Source organism: Nicotiana tabacum, chromosome 11, assembly GCF_000715075.1.
Source record: "Nicotiana tabacum cultivar K326 chromosome 11, ASM71507v2, whole genome shotgun sequence".
Taxonomy (NCBI): Eukaryota; Viridiplantae; Streptophyta; class Magnoliopsida; order Solanales; family Solanaceae; genus Nicotiana; species Nicotiana tabacum.
Genome location: NC_134090.1, coordinates 136,992,510 through 137,010,390, shown reverse-complemented (window position 1 = coordinate 137,010,390; position 17,881 = coordinate 136,992,510).

Here is a 17,881-nt window from a genome sequence, read left to right as displayed (position 1 = left end):
TAACCCTTAAAAACTAAATTAACCTACCAAATTATATTAAATACTCGACATAATATTTACAATAATTAATTATGTCCTAAATTTAAAGAAGAACTATAAAATTCAAAATTAAAAATTAGAAAAATGCAAAAATGAGTTATTTTTTGTGATTTTTCTATTTTTGTAAAACAACTAATTTACTAATTAATTAAAAATATAAAATTAAGTCCTAAATGCAAATACAATGTAATTTTGTATTTCTCATGAATTAACTAAAAATTAAACATGCACACAAAAATGCAAATAATCAGAAAAATTCTACAATAATTCCTATAATAACAAATAATTAAGAGAAAAATCTAATTCTTTGGGGTCCTGTTGGAGTAATTCATGTGAGACAAAAATTACGTGCTCACAGCTGCCCCTCTTTGCTCGGAGACACGAAGGGTTTTCGGGCAAAGATAAAATGAGCAATTATGGGGGATATTTGCCTGTTTGAAACTCCATGAGAAGCATTTTTGAAAGAGCCTGACCGAACCTTGCTTCAGAGGTTACCTACATATCCTTGACTATAAAGGAATCAGGTCAGTATAGTTCTAGAAGTTTTGGTAGCTAGGACTACCAGGAAGCTGTGATTTTATTGTTGCTACTGCTGCTACTGCTTGCTGAACCCCTTATTACACCAAAATGAAAGATAAAAAGCTAAATTAGCTAAGCCTATCAACTATGAGTTACAAAATTCCTATCTATAAATCGTCTGAAGCTTGATCTCGAGTCTTGGATGGTTCTTGCTGCAGACTCTGATCTGAATCTTGATGCTCATTAGCTGTAAACCGCTGGTTCATTCTTCAACTTTGGATCAAGGTGGGGACACGCGAAGTCTGTGACTTCAATCATATCTTGAGCAGTCCGCATCCTTCTTCACTTCAGCACTTTGAGTTCATTTCTTTTTTGTTCTTTTTCTTATTTTCTTTATTTTGGATTGAGACTCATTCTATTGGTCAACTCGAACCCTGTGCCTCGATGTCAAATCTGCTCAGACACCAAAACAAACAAACGAACGAAATTTTTCTGCCCCAGTTTTCACTAGGAAAATTTCGTGAGTTATTGTAACAAAAACCCTACAATATCTCTCTACTGAAAGCAATAAAATAAGGATCATGTGTCTCCAAGAGAAAGAAATTAGGGAGTGGAGCCCTATATCTATAAAAACTAAACCTGGAAGTGGAGACCCTGTGTTGGAAAATGTGACTAGGGGGTGGAGGCCATATGTCTAAAATATCAACTAGGGATAATAGATATTATGTTGGCCAAAGGCGACTAGGGCAAAGAGACCCTATGTCTAGAAAAACCTCAACTAGGGGTTGGAGACCCTATGTTGGCAAAAGCAGACTAGGGGATGGAAACCCTATATCTAAAAAATCTCAACTAGGGGTTGGAGACCCTATGTTGGCAAAAGGAGACTAGGGGATGGAGACCCTATGTCTAAAAAATCTCAACTAGGGGTTGGAGACCCTATGTTGGCAAAAGGCGACTAGGGGATGGAGACCCTATGTCTAAAAATCTCAAATATGGATTGTAGACCCTATGTTGGGCAAATGCGACTAGGGGATGAAGACTCTATGTCTAAAAGATCTCAACTAGGGGTTGGAGACCCTAGATTGGCAAAAAGCGGCTAGGGGATGGAGACCATATGTCAAAAAATTCTCAACTAGGGGTTGGAGACCCTATGTTGGCAAAAGGCGACTAAGGGATGAAGACCCTATGTCTAAAAATCTCAACTATGGGTTGGAGACCCTATGTTGGCTAAAGGAGACTAGGGGTGGAGACCAAATGTCTAAAAAATCTCAACTAGGGGTTGGAGACCCTATGTTGGCAAAAGGCAACTAGAGGATGCAGACCCTATGTCTAAAAATCTCAACTAGGGGTTGGAGACTCTATGTTGACAAAATGGTGACTAGGACCTTATGTCTAAAAAATCTCAACTAGGGGTTGGAGACCCTATTTTGGCAAAAGGCGACTAGGGCATGGGGACCTTATGTCTAAAAAATCTCAACTAGGGGTTAGAGACCCTATGTTGGCACAAGGCGACTAGGGGATGGAGACCCTATGTCTAAAAAATCTCAACTAGGGGTTGAAGACCCTATGTTGGCAAAAGGCGACTCTGGGATGGAAACCTATGTTTAAAATTCTTAACTAGGGGTTGGAGATCCTATGTTGGCAAAAAGCGACTAGGGGATGGAGACCCTATGTCTAAAAATTCTCAACTAGGGGTTGGAGACCCTATGTTGGCAAAAGGCGACTAGGGGATGGAGACCCTATGTCTAAAATCTCAACTAGGGGTTGGAGACCCTATGTTGGCAAAAGGCGACTAGGGGATGGAGATCCTATGTCTAAAAATCTTTACTAGGGGTTGGAGACCCTATGTTGGCAAAAGGCGAAAAGGGGATGAAGACCCTATGTATAAAAGATCTCAACTAGGGTTGGAGACCCTATGTTGGCAAAAAACGACTAGGGGATGGAGACCCTATGTTTAAAAATTCTTAACAAGGGGTTTGAGACCCTATGTTGGCGAAAGGCGACTAGGGGATGGAGACCCTATGTCAAACAAATCTCAACTAGGGGTTGGATACCCTATATTGGCCAAAGGCGACTAGGGGATGGAGACCCTATGTCTAAAAGATATCAACTAGGGGTTAGAGACCCAATGTTGGCAAAAAGTGACTAGGAGATGGAGACCCTATGTCTAAAAATTCTCAACTAGGGGTTAGAGACCCTATGTTGGCAAAAGGCGACTAGGGGATGGAGATCCTATGTCTAAAATCTCAACTAGGGGTTGGAGACCCTATGTTGGCAAAAGGCGACTAGGGGATGGTGATCCTATGTCTAAAAATCTCAACTAGGGGTTGGAGACTATAAGTTGGCAAAAGCCGACTAGGGGATGGATACCCTATGTCTAAAAGATCTTAACTAGGGGTTGGAGACCCTATGTTGGCAAAAGCGACAAGGGGATGGAGACCCTATGTTTAAAAATTCTCAACTAGGGGTTGGAGACCCTAGGTTGGCGAAAGGCAACTAGGGGATGAAGACCCTATGTCTAAAAATCTCAACTAGGGGTTGGAGACCCTATGTTGGCAAAAGACGACTAGGGGATGGAGACCCTATGTCTAAAATATCTCAACTAGGTTTGGAGACCCTATGTTGGCAAAAGTCGACTAGGGGTGGAGACCCTATGGCTAAAAATCTCAACGAGGGGTTGGAGACCTTATGTTGGCAAAAGGCGACTAAAGTGGAGACTCTATGTCTAAAAAATCTCAACTAGGTGCTGGAGACCCTATGTTGGCAAAAGGCAACTTGGGGATGGAGACCCCATGTCTAAAAAATCTCAGCTAGGGGTTGAAGACCCTATGTTGGCAAAAGGCGACTAGGGGATGGAGACCCTATATCTAAAACATCTCAACTAGGGGTTGGAGACACTATGTTGGCAAAAGGCGACTAGGGGATGGAGACCCTATGTCCAAAAATTCTCAACTAGGGGTTCGAGACCCTATGTTGGCAAAAAGGCGACTAGGGGATGGAGACCCTATGTCTAAAATATCTCAACTAGGGGTTGGAGACCCTATGTTGGCAAAAGACGACTAGGGGATGGAGATCCTGTATCTAAAAATCTCAACTAGGGGATGGAGAACCTATGTTGGCAAAAGGCGACTAGGGGATGGAGACCCTATGTCTAAAAAATCTCAACTAGGGGTTGGAGACCCTATGTTGGCAAAATGCAACTAGGGGATGGAGATCCTATGTCTAAAAATTTCAACTAGGGGTTGGAGACCCTATGTTGGGCAAATGCGACTAGGGGATGGAGACTCTATGTCTAAAAGATCTCAACTAGGGGTTGGAGACCCTAGGTTGGCTAAAAGCGACTAGGGGATGGAGACCGTATGTCTAAAAATTCTCAACTAGGGGTTGGAGACCCTATGTTGGCAAAAGGCGACTAAGGGATGAAGACCCTATGTCTAAAAATCTCAACTAGGGGTTAGAGACCCTATGTTAGCAAAAGGAGACTAGGGGTGGAGACCCTATGTCTAAAAAATCTCAACTAGGGGTTGGATACCCTATATTGGCAAAAGGCGACTAGGGGATGGAGACCCTATGTCTAAAAGATACCAACTAGGGGTTGGAGACCCAATGTTGGCAAAAGGCAACTAGGGGATGGAGACCCTATGTCTAAAAATCTCAACTAGAGGTTGGAGACCCTATGTTGGCAAAAGGCGACTAGGGGATGGAGACCCTATGTCTAAAATCTCAACTAGGGGTTGGAGACCCTATATTGGCAAAAGACGACTAGGGGATGGAGACCTTATGTCTAAAAGATCACAACTAGGGGTTGGAGACCCTATGTTGGCAAAAAGCAACTAGGGGATAGAGACCCTATATCTAAAAATTCTCAACTAGGGGTTGGAGACCCTATGTTGGCAAAAGGCGACTAGGGGATGAAGACCCTATGTCTAAAATCTCAACCAGGGGTTGGAGACCCTATGTTGGCAAAAGGCGACTAGGGGATGGAGATCCTATGTCTAAAAATCTTTACTAGGGGTTGGAGACCCTATGTTGGCAAAAGGCGACAAGGGGATGAAGACCCTATGTCTAAAAGATCTCAACTAGGGGTTGGAGACCCTATGTTGGCAAAAAGCGACTAGGGGATGGAGACCCTATGTTTAAAAATTCTTCACTAGGGGTTGGAGACCCTATGTTGGCGAAAGGCGACTAGGGGATGGAGACCCTATGTCTAACAAATCTCAATTAGGGGTTAGATACCCTATATTGGAAAAAGGCGACTAGGGGATGGAGACCCTATGTCTAAAAGATATCAACTAGGGGTTGGAGACCCAATGTTGGCAAAAAGTGACTAGGAGATGGAGACACTATGTCTAAAAATTCTCAACTAGGGGTTGGAGACCTTATGTTGGCAAAAGGCGACTAGGGGATGGAGACCCTATGTCTAAAATCTCAACTAGGGGTTGGAGACCCTATGTTGGCAAAAGGCGACTAGGGGATGGAGATCCTATGTCTAAAAATCTCAACTAGGAGTTGGAGACACTAAGTTGGCAAAAGCCGACTAGGGGATGGATACCCTATGTCTAAAAGATCTTAACTAGGGGTTGGAGACCCTATGTTGGCAAAAGCGACAAGGGGATGGAGACCCTATGTTTAAAAATTCTCAACTAGGGGTTGGAGACCCTATGTTGGCGAAAGGCGACTAGGGGATGGAGACCCTATGTCTAAAAAATCTCAACAAGGGGTTGGAGACCTTATGTTGGCAAAAGACGACTAGGGGATGGAGACCCTATGTCTAAAATATCTCAACTAGGGGTTGGAGACTCTACGTTGGCAAAAGTCGACTAGGGGTAGAGACCCTATGGCTAAAAATCTCAACTAGGGGTTGGAGACCTTATGTTGGCAAAAGGCGACTAGAGTGGAGACCCTATGTCAAACAAATCTCAACTAGGGGTTGGATACCCTATATTGGCAAAAGGCGACTAGGGGATGGAGACCCTATGTCTAAAAGATATCAACTAGGGGTTGAAGACCCTATGTTGGCAAAAGGCGACTAGGGGATGGAGACCCTTTGTCTAAAAATTCTAAATTAGAGGTTGGAGACCCTATGTTGGCAAAAAGGCGACTAGGGGATGGAGACCCTATGTCTAAAATATCTCAACTAGGGGTTGGAGACCCTATGTTGGCAAAAGACGACTAGGGGATGGAGATCCTGTATCTAAAAATCTCAACTAGGGGATGGAGAACCTATGTTGGCATAAGGCGACTAGGGGATGGAGACCCTATGTCTAAAAGATCTCAACTAGGGGTTGGAGACCCTATGTTGGCAAAATGCAACTAGGGGATGGAGATCCTATGTCTAAAAATTTCAACTAGGGGTTGGAGACCCTATGTTGAGCAAATGCGACTAGGGGATGGAGACTCTATGTCTAAAAGATCTCAACTAGGGGTTGGAAACCCTAGGTTGGCAAAAAGCGACTAGGGGATGGAGACCGTATGTCTAAAAATTCTCAACTAGGGGTTGGAGACCCTATGTTGGCAAAAGGCGACTAAGGGATGAAGACCCTATGTCTAAAAATCTCAACTAAGGGTTGGAGACCCTATGTTGGCTAAAGGAGACTAGGGGTGGAGACCCTATGTCTAAAAAATCTCAACTAGGGGTTGGATACCCTATATTGGCAAAAGGCGACTAGGGGATGGAGACCCTATGTCTAAAAGATACCAACTAGGGGTTGGAGACCGAATGTTGGCAAAAAGTGACTAGGAGATGGAGACCCTATGTCTAAAAATTCTCAACTATGGGTTGGAGACCCTATGTTGGGAAAAGGTGACTAGGGTAGGAGACCCTATGTCTAAAATCTCAACTAGGGGTTGGAGACCCTATGTTGGAAAAAGGCGACTAGGGGATGGAGATGCTATGTCTAAAAATCTCAACTAGGGGTTGGAGACCCTAAGTTGGCAAAAGCCGACTAGGGGATGGATACCCTATGTCTAAAAGATCTCAACTAGGGGTTGTACACCCTATGTTGGCAAAATCGACAAGGGGATGGAGACCCTATTTTAAAAATTCTCAACTAGGGGTTGGAGACCCTATGTTGGCGAAAGACGACTAGGGGATGGAGACCCTATGTCTAAAAAATCTCAACTAGGGGTTGGAGACCCTATGTTGGCAAAAGACGACTAGGGGATGGAGACCCTATGTCTAAAATATCTCAACTAGGGGTTGGAGACCCTATGTTGGCAAAAGTCGACTAGGGGTGGAGACCATATGGCTAAAAATCTCAACTAGGGGCTGGAGACCCTATGTTGGCAAAAGGCAACTCGGGGATGGAGACCCCATGTCTAAAAAATCTCAGCTAGGGGTTGAAGACCCTATGTTGGCAAAAGGCGACTAGGGGATGGAGACCCTATATCTAAAACATCTCAACTAGGGGTTGGAGACACTATGTTGGCAAAAGGCGACTAGGGGATGGAGACCCTATGTCTAAATATTCTCAACTAGGGGTTGGAGACCCTATGTTGGCAAAAAGGCGACTAGGGGATGGAGACCCTATGTCTAAAATCTCAACTAGGGGTTGGAGACCCTATGTTGGCAAAAGACGACTAGGGGATAGAGATCCTATATCTAAAAATCTCTACTAGGGGATGGAGATCCTATGTTGGCATAAGGCGACTAGGGGATGGAGACCCTATGTCTAAAAGATCTCAACAAGGGGTTGGAGACCCTATGTTGGCTACTAGCTAAAAGAATTGAACGGGTCAAGGGAGATCCTTCTTTATATGTTGGTGTTAAGGCATTGCAATAGACTCCTAGTAATTAACCTAAAGAAGATTCAGGTAAGAGGCTACAACAACATCAACAACGACCCAGTATAATTCCACAAGTGGGGTCTGGGGAGGGTAATATGTACGCAGACCTTACCCCTACCCCGAAGGGTAGAGAGGCTATTTCCAGGAGACCCTCGGCTCAAAAAAAAAAACAATAGGAGACGATATATTAGTACCATAAAAAATGCGTAATAAAAATAACAACGATAACAACAACAATATATAAGAGATATGGAATATGAAATACCGGATACAAAATACGAAATACGAAATAGGTGGCTGGTATAAGTACAACTAGAGGGAAAGCCCTGCATCAATAGACGACCAATGATATTCCTAGTCTAACTCCTAACTGGATAGTCTCCCTCTATTGTGCTGTAGAAATATTCACACCCTCCCCTAACCTACAACCTTAATGCTCGACCTCCATAATTCCCTATCAAGGGCCATGTCCTCAGTAATCCTAAGTCGCGTCATGTCCTATCTGATCACCTCTCCCCAATACTTCTTAGGTCTTCCTCTACCTCTCCGCGTGCCCACTACAGCCAGTCGCTCACCCCTCCTCACCGTTGCATCAATGCTCCTCCTCTGAATGTGCCCGAACCATCTGAGTCTTACTTCCCGCATCTTGTCCTCCATGGGGGCCACACCCACCTTCTCTTGAATATCTTCATTCCTAATCTTATCCATCCTTGTATGCCCGCACATCCACCTCAACATCCTCATCTCTGCTACTTTCATCTTCTGGATATGTGAGTTCTTTACCGGCCAACATTCAGTTCCATACAACATGGCAGGCCTAACCACTGCTCTATAAAACTTACCTTTTAGTAACGGTGGCACTTTCTTGTCACACAAGACTCCCGACGCTAACCTCCACTTCATCCACCCCACCCCTATACGGTGTGTTACATCCTCGTCAATCTCCCCGATCCCCTGAATAACCGATCCAAGGTACTTGAAACTACCTCTCTTGGGAATGACTTGAGAGTCAAGCCTCACTTCAACTCCCGCTTCTGTCGGCTCAACTCCAAATTTGCACTCGAGGTATTCCGTCTTCGTCCTACTCAACTTGAAACCTTTAGACTCAAGAGCATGTCTCCAAATCTCTAGCCTCTCATTGACGCCGTCTCTTGTCTCGTCAATTAGGATAATGTCATCAGCAAATAGCATGCACCATGGAACCTCCCCTTGAATATGATGAGTCAGTGCATCCATCACCAGGGCAAATAGGAATGGGCTGAACGCAGACCCTTGATGCAACCCCGTAACAACTGGAAAGTGTTCAGAGTCGCCTCCTACTGTCCTAACCCGAGTCTTAGCTCCCTCATACATGTCTTTAATCCCCCTAATATAGTTACTCGGGACCCCTTTATCCTCTAAGCAGCTCCACAAGACCTTCCTAGGCACCTTATCGTATGCTTTCTCCAGATCAATAAACACCATGTGGAGATCCTTCTTCTTATCTCTGTACTGTTCCACCATCCTCCTAACAAGGTGGATAGCTTCTGTGGTAGATCGTCCCGGCATGAACCCGAACTGGTTGTCTGAAATAGACACCGTCCTTCGCACTCTCATTTCTACCACTCTCTCCCAAACTTTCATGGTATGACTTAATAATTTGATGCCCCTATAGTTGTTACAGCTCTGGACATCACCTTTGTTCTTATACAGCGGGACCATTGTACTCCACCTCCACTCTTCAGGCATTCTATTAGTCTTGAATATAACACTAAACAATGCAGTAAGCCATTCCAAGCCTGCTCTACCCACACACCTCCATAGTTCAACCGGAATTTCGTTTGGCCCGGTAGCTCTGCCCCTTCTCATCTTACGCATTGCCTCCATGACTTCATCGATCTCAATGTCCCTACAATTACTTACTTCATGGTGACTGTCGGCATTCCTCGATTCCCCAAGTATAGTATCCTGATCCCCTTCATCACTTAGAAGTTTATGAAAATAGGTTTGCCACCTCCTCTTAATCTGGTCATCTCCCATCAAAACTTTGCCGTCATCATCTTTTATGCACCTCACTTGGTCTAGATACCGCGTTGTCCTCTCTCTCGCCTTAGCGAGTCGGAATAACTTCTTCTCCCCACCTTTGTTCCTTAGTTCCTCATACAGACGAACAAAAGCTGTCGTCTTAGCCTCCGTCACTGCCATCTTCGCCTCCTTCCTAGCTACCTTATACCTATGACTGTTCTCTCTCTTCTCCTCCTCGTCAGTGCTCCCTACTAACCTTAGGTAAGCCGCCTTCTTTGCTTCCACTTTACCTTGGACCACTGTATTCCACCACCAATCTCCTTTGTGTCCACCATGGTGGCCCGTAGATATCCCTAACACCTCTCTCGCCGCCTTTCTTATACAGTCCGCCGTCGTCGACCACATTGTGTTTGCGTCCCCACTACTTCTCCAAGCTCCCATTGCCGATAACCTTCCTTCCAACTCTTTAGCCTTATCCTTAGTTAAGGTGCCCCACCTAATCCTGGGGCGTCCTCGTACTGACCTCTTCTTCCTCCTTACCTTAATACAAATGTCCATCACCAAAAGCCTATGTTGCGTTGAGAGGGTCTCAGTTGGGATAACCTTGCAGTCCTCGCACAACCTTCTGTCGCATCCCCTGAGGAGGAGATAGTCAATCTGAGTCTTCGCCACCGAACTTTGGTAAGTAACCAAATGTTCATCCCGCTTCGTAAAACTCGAGTTTGCAATGACTAGATCGAAAGCCTTGGCAAAGTCTAACAGCGCAATGCCCCCTCCGTTCCGCTCTCCGAAACCAAATCCGCCATGCACCTCAGTGTACCCACCTGCAGATAACCCAATATGGCCATTGAAATCTCCTCCTATGAATAACCTCTCAGAAGGCGGTATACTACGAACTATCTCATCCAACCCCTCCCAAAATTGCATTTTAATATCCTCATCCAAGCCTGCTTGTGGTGCGTACGCGCTAACGACATTTAAAGTACCCTCACCCACCACCAACTTAATAGTCATTAGCCTATCATTCACCCGTCTGACCTCCACCACAGACTCCCTAAGATGGCTATCTACCAGGATACCCACTCCATTCTTACCCCTCAGGACACCAGAGTACCACAACTTATACCCATCCACATTTTTCGCCCTCGATCCGACCCACCTAGTCTCCTGGACACACGCTATATTAATCTTCCTCTTCTGCAGGATTTTCGCCAACTCTATGGATTTACTCGTTAGTGAACCTATGTTCCATGACCCGATTCTCAACCTATAGGCTCCCTTGCCCCCTCTACCTCCCCTGCTACCCGACCCACCCCCTGAACCCCACCCCACACTCCGCCCCACCCGAGGACATGCCCTTATTCTATCATCCCAGACTGTAGCCACTACACCTACAACAATCTAGAGAGGACTCGCTAGTATACAACGTACACAAATCAAACTAGAAGGAAACACGTGGTAACTAGTATCCTAATTTAAAGGTTTAACTATTGCGAAGTAAAGTAACAGTAATTTAGCTAACACCAAAAGGGAAACAGTAAAACGGGAGGTACCAACTCCCGATAACAAAACCTGTGGCTGATTTACTGTGCTCGATGTAGTTGTATGCTCCCGCCCACTTCCTACCACCCTTGCTGACACTCGCCCAGGTTGCTCTCCTTAGCCAGTGCTCGTGCGCCCAACTTGTCTCCAACACTCCAAGAATTCCTGAAAACACAGAAAATACCACGACCCAAAAACCAGAAGGAGCTAATCGCCGCTACCACTGGTCAGCAAAGAAGCAGAGCAAAACGATTGCACTTTTCAATTGAAACAGATGCACCACTAAATTGGGGGAAAATCAGCTAGATAAATCAAAGTAAAATCAAGTAAGAGAAAAAGATAATAACTTTGATCTGAACAAAGACACAACAGATTCTAAAAGGTTTAACGAAAAGAAATGGAATGTTTTCTTGTATTTTCTGATTTTTTGAAGTAACAATTGAAACTAAATAGAACTGATTTTTGTGTGGAGTTTTAAGCGAAAAAAGAAAACAGAAGAAAGAAAATCGAAAATAGCAACCAATTTTTCCTCAAAAATTTCTGCCCGATGCCGTTCTTCGAGTTGAGAAAGAGATATCAAAGCTTCGTCTTTGGGAAGGGAGACGGCAGAAAATATCGATGGCAACACACAATTCAAGCGAATTACAGAAAATTGCAAAAATAATACTCCGTAGTAGAAATCGCAATCTAGGAATCAGAAGCTAAAGGGGCCAAATAATAGCGACATAAATCAACAGAAAACAGCTAACAGAACGCTGACCAGAAGAAGCTGTAAAATATATGAAGGGTAAAGTTAAGAACAAAGAGGGGAGAGGGTAAAGTTAGGAATCAGAAGCTGTAAAACGAATCAGAAGTTTTTACCCCAATTTCTCAAACTGAAATCTGCCGTCATCAGTTTTAAAGACTCCGTCAGATCGGACAAGCTTTTTTCTGAGAAAGATGCTTGTTCAAGAAAATGACAGTGACTTAAGCAGCGGAGTAGGTCCGATTGTTCCTTCTCAAATTACTCCAAATTTTTCGGAGTAGGTCCGATTGTTCCTTTCACACCAGTAGAAAGGGCGACGAAAAAAGGAGGAAAGAGAAAGAAAAGCAAGAGAGGAAAAGAGAGAAAAGAAAGGGAGAAGGGATGGGAAAGGAGGGGGGGGGGACTTACCTGTGACTCGCCGGCAACTGGGCGGCGGTGGAGATGAGGGATCGTTGGCAGGTGAACGTTAGAGTGGTACGTTAGAGAGAGAGAAAAAGTCAAAGTTTTACATCTAAAACATCTGAGAAAAAGTCAAAGTAAAACTTTGAAAAAGTCAAAGTTTTACATCTGACAAAAAGTCAGATGTGGTTGGAGACACTATGTTGGAAAAAGGCGACTAGGGGATGGAGACCCTATGTCTAAAAGATCTCAACTAGGGGTTGGAGACCCTATGTTGGCAAAAGGAGACTAAGGGATGGAGACCCTATGTCTAACAATTCTCAACTAGGGGTTGGAGACCCTATGTTGGCAAAAGGCGACTAGGGGATGGAGACCCTATGTCTAAAAGATCTCAACTAGGGGCTGGAGACCCTATGTTGGCAAAAAGCGACAAGGGGATGGAGACCCTATGTTTAAAAATTCTCAACTAGGGGTTGGAGACCCTATGTTGGCGAAAGGCGACTAGTGGATGGAGACCCTATGTCTAAAAAATCTCAACTAGGGGTTGGAGACTCTATGTTGGCAAAAGGCGACTAGGGGATGGAGACCCTATGTCTAAAATATCTCAAATAGGGGTTGGAGACCCTATGTTGGCAAAAGGCGACTAGGGGATGAAGACCCTATGTCTAAAATCTCAACTAGGGGTTGGAGACCCTATGTTGACAAATGGAGACTAGGGGATGGAGACCCTATGTCTAAAAAATCTCAACTAGGGGTTGGAGACCCTATATTGACAAAAGGCGACTAGGGGATGGAGACGCTATGTCTAAAAATCTCAAATATGGATTGGAGACCCTATGTTGGGCAAATGCGACTAGGGGATGGAGACTCTATGTCTAAAAGATCTCAACTAGGGGTTGGAGACCCTAGGTTGGCAAAAAGCGACTAGGGGATGGAGACCGTATGTCTAAAAATTCTCAACTAGGGGTTGGAGACCCTATGTTTGCAAAAGGCGACTAAGGGATGAAGACCATATGTCTAAAAATCTCAACTAAGGGTTGGAGACCCTATGTTGGCAAAATGAGACTAGGGGTGGAGACCCTATGTCTACAAAATCTCAACTAGGGGTTGGATACCCTATATTGGCAAAAAGGCGACTAGGGGATGGAGACCCTATGTCTAAAAGATATAAACTAGGGGTTGGAGACCCAATGTTGGCAAAAGGTGACTAGGAGATGGAGACCCTATGTCTAAAAATTCTCAACTAGGGGTTGGAGACCCTATGTTGGCAAAAGGCGACTAGGGGATGGAGGCCCTATGTATAAAATCTCAACTAGGGGTTGGAGACCCTATGTTGGCAAAAGGAGACTAGGGGATGGAGATCCTATGTCTAAAAATCTCAACTTGGGGTTGGAGACCCTAAGTTGGCAAAAGCCGACTAGGGGATGGATACCCTATGTCTAAAAGATCTTAACTAGGGGTTGGAGACCCTATGTTGGCAAAAGCGACAAGGGGATGGAGACCCTATGTTTAAAATTCTCAACTAGGGGTTGGAGACCCTATGTTGGCGAAAGACGACTAGGGGATGGAGACCCTATGTCTAAAAAATCTCAACTAGGGGTTGGAGACCCTATGTTTGCAAAAGACGACTAGGGGATGGAGACCCTATGTCTAAAATATCTCAACTAGGGGTTGGAGACCCTATGTTGGCAAACGTCGACTAGGGGTGGAGACACTATGGCTAAATATCTCAACTAGGGGTTGGAGACCTTATGTTGGCAAAAGGCGACTAGGGGATGGATAACCCTATGTCTAAAAAATCTCAACTAGGTGCTGGAGACCCTATGTTGGCAAAAGGCAACTTGGGGATGGAGACCCCATGTCTAAAAAATCTCAGCTAGGGGTTGAAGACCCTATGTTGGCAAAAGGCGACTAGGGGATGGAGACCCTATATCTAAAAATTCTCAACTAGGGGTTGGAGACCCTATGTTGGCAAAAAGGCGACTAGGGGATGGAGACCCTATGTCTAAAATCTCAACTAGGGGTTGGAGACCCTATGTTGGCAAAAGACGACTAGGGGATGGAGATCCTATATCTAAAAATCTCAACTAGGGGATGGAGATCCTATGTTGGCATAAGGCGACTAGGGGATGGAGACCCTATGTCTAAAAGATCTCAACAAGGGGTTGGAGACCCTATGTTGGCAAAAAGCGACTAGGGGATGGAGACCCTATGTTTAAAAATTCTCAACTAGGGGTTGGAGACCCTATGTTGGCGAAAGGCGACAAGGGGATGGAGACCCTATGTCTAAAAAATCTCAACTAGGGGTTGGAGACACTATGTTGGCAAAAGGCGACTAGGGGATGGAGACCCTATGTCTAAAAGATATCAACTAGGGGTTGGAGATCCTATGTTGGCAAAAAGCGACTAGGGGATGGAGACCCTATGTCTAAAAATTCTCAACTAGGGGTTGGAGACCCTATGTTGGCAAAAGGCGACTAGGGGATGGAGACCCTATTTCTAAAAGATCTCAACTAGGGGTTGGAGACCCTACGTTGACAAAAGGCGACTAGGGGATGGAGACCCTATGTCTAACAATTCTTAACTAGGGGTTGGAGACCTTATGTTGTCAAAAGGCGACTAGGGGATGGAGACACTATGTCTAAAAGATCTCAACTAGGGGCTGGAGACCCTATGTTGGCAAAAAGCGACAAGGGGATGTAGACCCTATGTTTAAAAATTCTCAACTAGGGGTTGGAGACCCTATGTTGGCGAAAGGCGACTAGTGGATGGAGACTCTATGTCTAAAAAATCTCAACTAGGGGTTGGAGACTCTATGTTGGCAAAAGGCGACTAGGGGATGGAGACCCTATGTCTAAAATATCTCAACTAGGGGTTGGAGACCCTATGTTAGCAAAAGGCGACTAGGGGTGGAGACCCTATGTCTAAAAAGTGTCAACTAGGGGTTTGAGACCCTATGTTGGCAAAAGGCGACTAGGGGATAGAGACCCTATGTCTAAAAGATCTCAACTAGGGGTTGGAGACCCTATGTTGGCAAAATGCAACTAGGGGATGAAGATCCTATGTCTAAAAATTTCAACTAGGGGTTGGAGATCCTATGTTGGCAAAATGCGACTAGGGGATGGAGACCCTATGTCTAAAAGATCTTAACTAGGGGTTGGAGACCCTATATTGGCAAAAATCAACTAGGGGAGGAAGACCCTATATTTAAAAAATCTCAACAATGGGTTGGAGACCCTATGTTGGCAAAAGGCGACTAGGGGATGGAGACCCTATGTCTAAAAATCTCAACTAGGGGATAGGAGACCCTATGTCTAAAAAATATCAACTAGGGGTTGGAGACCCTATTTTGGCAAAAAGCGACTAGGGGATGAAGACTCTATGTCTAAAAAAAATCTCAACTAGGGGTTGGAGACCCTATGTTGGCAAAATGTAGAAAATTGAGATTGAGAATTCTGAACTACCATTTTTTTAAAATTTTCTTCTTATCTCTTTTTTTCATTTTATTTTCCTTTTTTTCTTTTTATTTCATGGAATGAGTAAATGCGGGAAAAAAAAATTGGAGGGGACTTCCCTTCTTTATGGATTGTTGCTGCAACGCTGTTCCTAGCAACTTGCGCATTTTCATTTTTTTTCTTTTTTGGTTGTACCTGCTTCTTGTATGGTTGCTTTGGATTGCACCTGTTTCAAAATTTTCAAACAAAGAACAATTGTTAGTTTGAAACGCTGGTTGGTTTTGTGGCCTTGATTGTTTTTGATCACTCGATCTCGGCCCAACTCTTTTGGTGAGAACCTCTGCTGCTTGCTGGCTTTTCTGAAAATTGATCTCTATCCTAAAACCGAGGAACTCAAATTTCCAAACTTTCCAGATGATGGTTCACCCGTGTGGGGCTTGGGCCCTTTCACCTTAATCTGCCGCTAGGGGCTTTTGAATTTGGATTTCTTTTCATTGTCAATAACTTTGATTTCAGAGCATCGGTCATCATGGCCAGTCGGGATCAACTTGATGCACCCGCTAAGGCTAGGTACTTTTCTTTGGACTTGGATTTTATTAAGCAGAACCATGTAAAACCAATCTTGCCACCTTTTCTTTGTAATATTTTCGGAACAGAGTTAAGCCGAAAGGGATTCAAAGAAAAGTAAACAAAGGACAAGAAAGTGAATTTAAGGAGAAGTTTCCCTTTCGGGGAGGAAAGAAGGACTTATCTGGAGTGCATGCAGACTTCAATATACATGACATGGTTCTTGGACTGGATACCTGATCTGCACAACTATCCAACTTCTGGTAAACCCATTGCGACCCATGTTTTAAAATCGAGAAACCTTTAGGACTCTTTCAGTACCAATGGTGGTGAGGGATTTCTTCTTTTCGATCGACAACGCCCTTTGCGGGTTTTTGCCAACCGACCTCTCTCATTTCTCTTCTCACTGTCGCCTTATAGTGCTTTTGACGAGTTTCCACTAACAAGACTCTCTCATTTCAATTTCTCTGCTCACCAACGCCTTACGGTGCCCGTAGGTTTTCACCAATAAGACTCTCTCATTTTATTTCTCTCATCTTGATTGCATCAGATCCAAACCGCCACGTCCTTTGATTTTGAACACCTTTCACCGATTGATCGGAAGGACTTGAACAAGGTTTGGGTAAAAAGAACTTGGATCGAATTACAACTTCGGAACCGTTCAGGCGGGATCATCGCCGGACCATTATAACTTCTGCCCCAGTTTCACTTTTTGAGTGAAATTGGATTTTTGTTTTGGTGTGACTGAACCCCAGAGAGAGGCTGCCTACATATCCTTTCAGAATCAAGTCGAACGTAGTTTAGGGAAACATTTTTGTTTTTGTTATTTTGTTGTTTATCATTTCTTTTTCTTTTTTACAAACGTCTTCAAGTTCCAAAGAGTGTAATGAAAGAAAGGTGATCGGCTCAAAGGGTTAGCAAAGGATTGAAGTGTTTGGGGTAGCGAGAATGAAAGCCTTTGTCATCCCAATCGGATAATGTTATTGCTGCAGAAGGATTAGACATAATACCTTTTGACTGTGTCTGCATTTATAGCTGTTTCGGGGTAATTCCCTTCGATGTCTCCCAGGTATAACGCCCTTTTTGGCAACAATTTTCTGATAATGTATGACCCTTTTTAATTAGGAGCAAACTTTCCTTTTGCTTCCTGTTGATGGGGGAGAATACGCCTTAAAAAAAGTTGCCCCACTTCAAAGTTTCTAGGCCGCACTTTCTTGTTGTAGGCACATGCCATTCTTTGTTGAGACAACTGCCCGTGGCAGACTACGGCCATTCGCTTTTCATCGATCATGGTTAACTGTTCCAGATGGGTTTTTACCCACTCACTGTCTTCAATTTCAGCTTCAACAATGATCCGAAGAGAAGGGATTTCAACTTTTGCGGGTATTATAGCTTCAGTGCCATAAACCAAAAGATACGGCGTTGCTCCAACTGATATGTGCACAGTAGTGCGATATCCCAACAATGCAAACGACAACTTTTCATGCCACTGCCTGGAACTTTGAATCATCTTTCTCAAAATCTTTTTGATGTTCTTGTTTGCTGTTTAGACGACACCATTGGCTTTGGGCCGATAAGGGGTGGAGTTCTGATGCGTTATCTTGAATTGTTCACATATCTCCCTCATCAAATGACTATTCAAGTTCGCAGCATTATTCGTAATGATAGCCGCAGGGATACCAAAACGGCAGATGAGATTGGAATGCACAAATTCTACCACGGCTTTCTTGGTGACAAATTTGAGAGTAATTGCTTCAACCCACTTTGTGAAGTAGTCGATAGCGACCAATATGAATCTATGCCCATTTGAAGCTGTTGGCTCGAT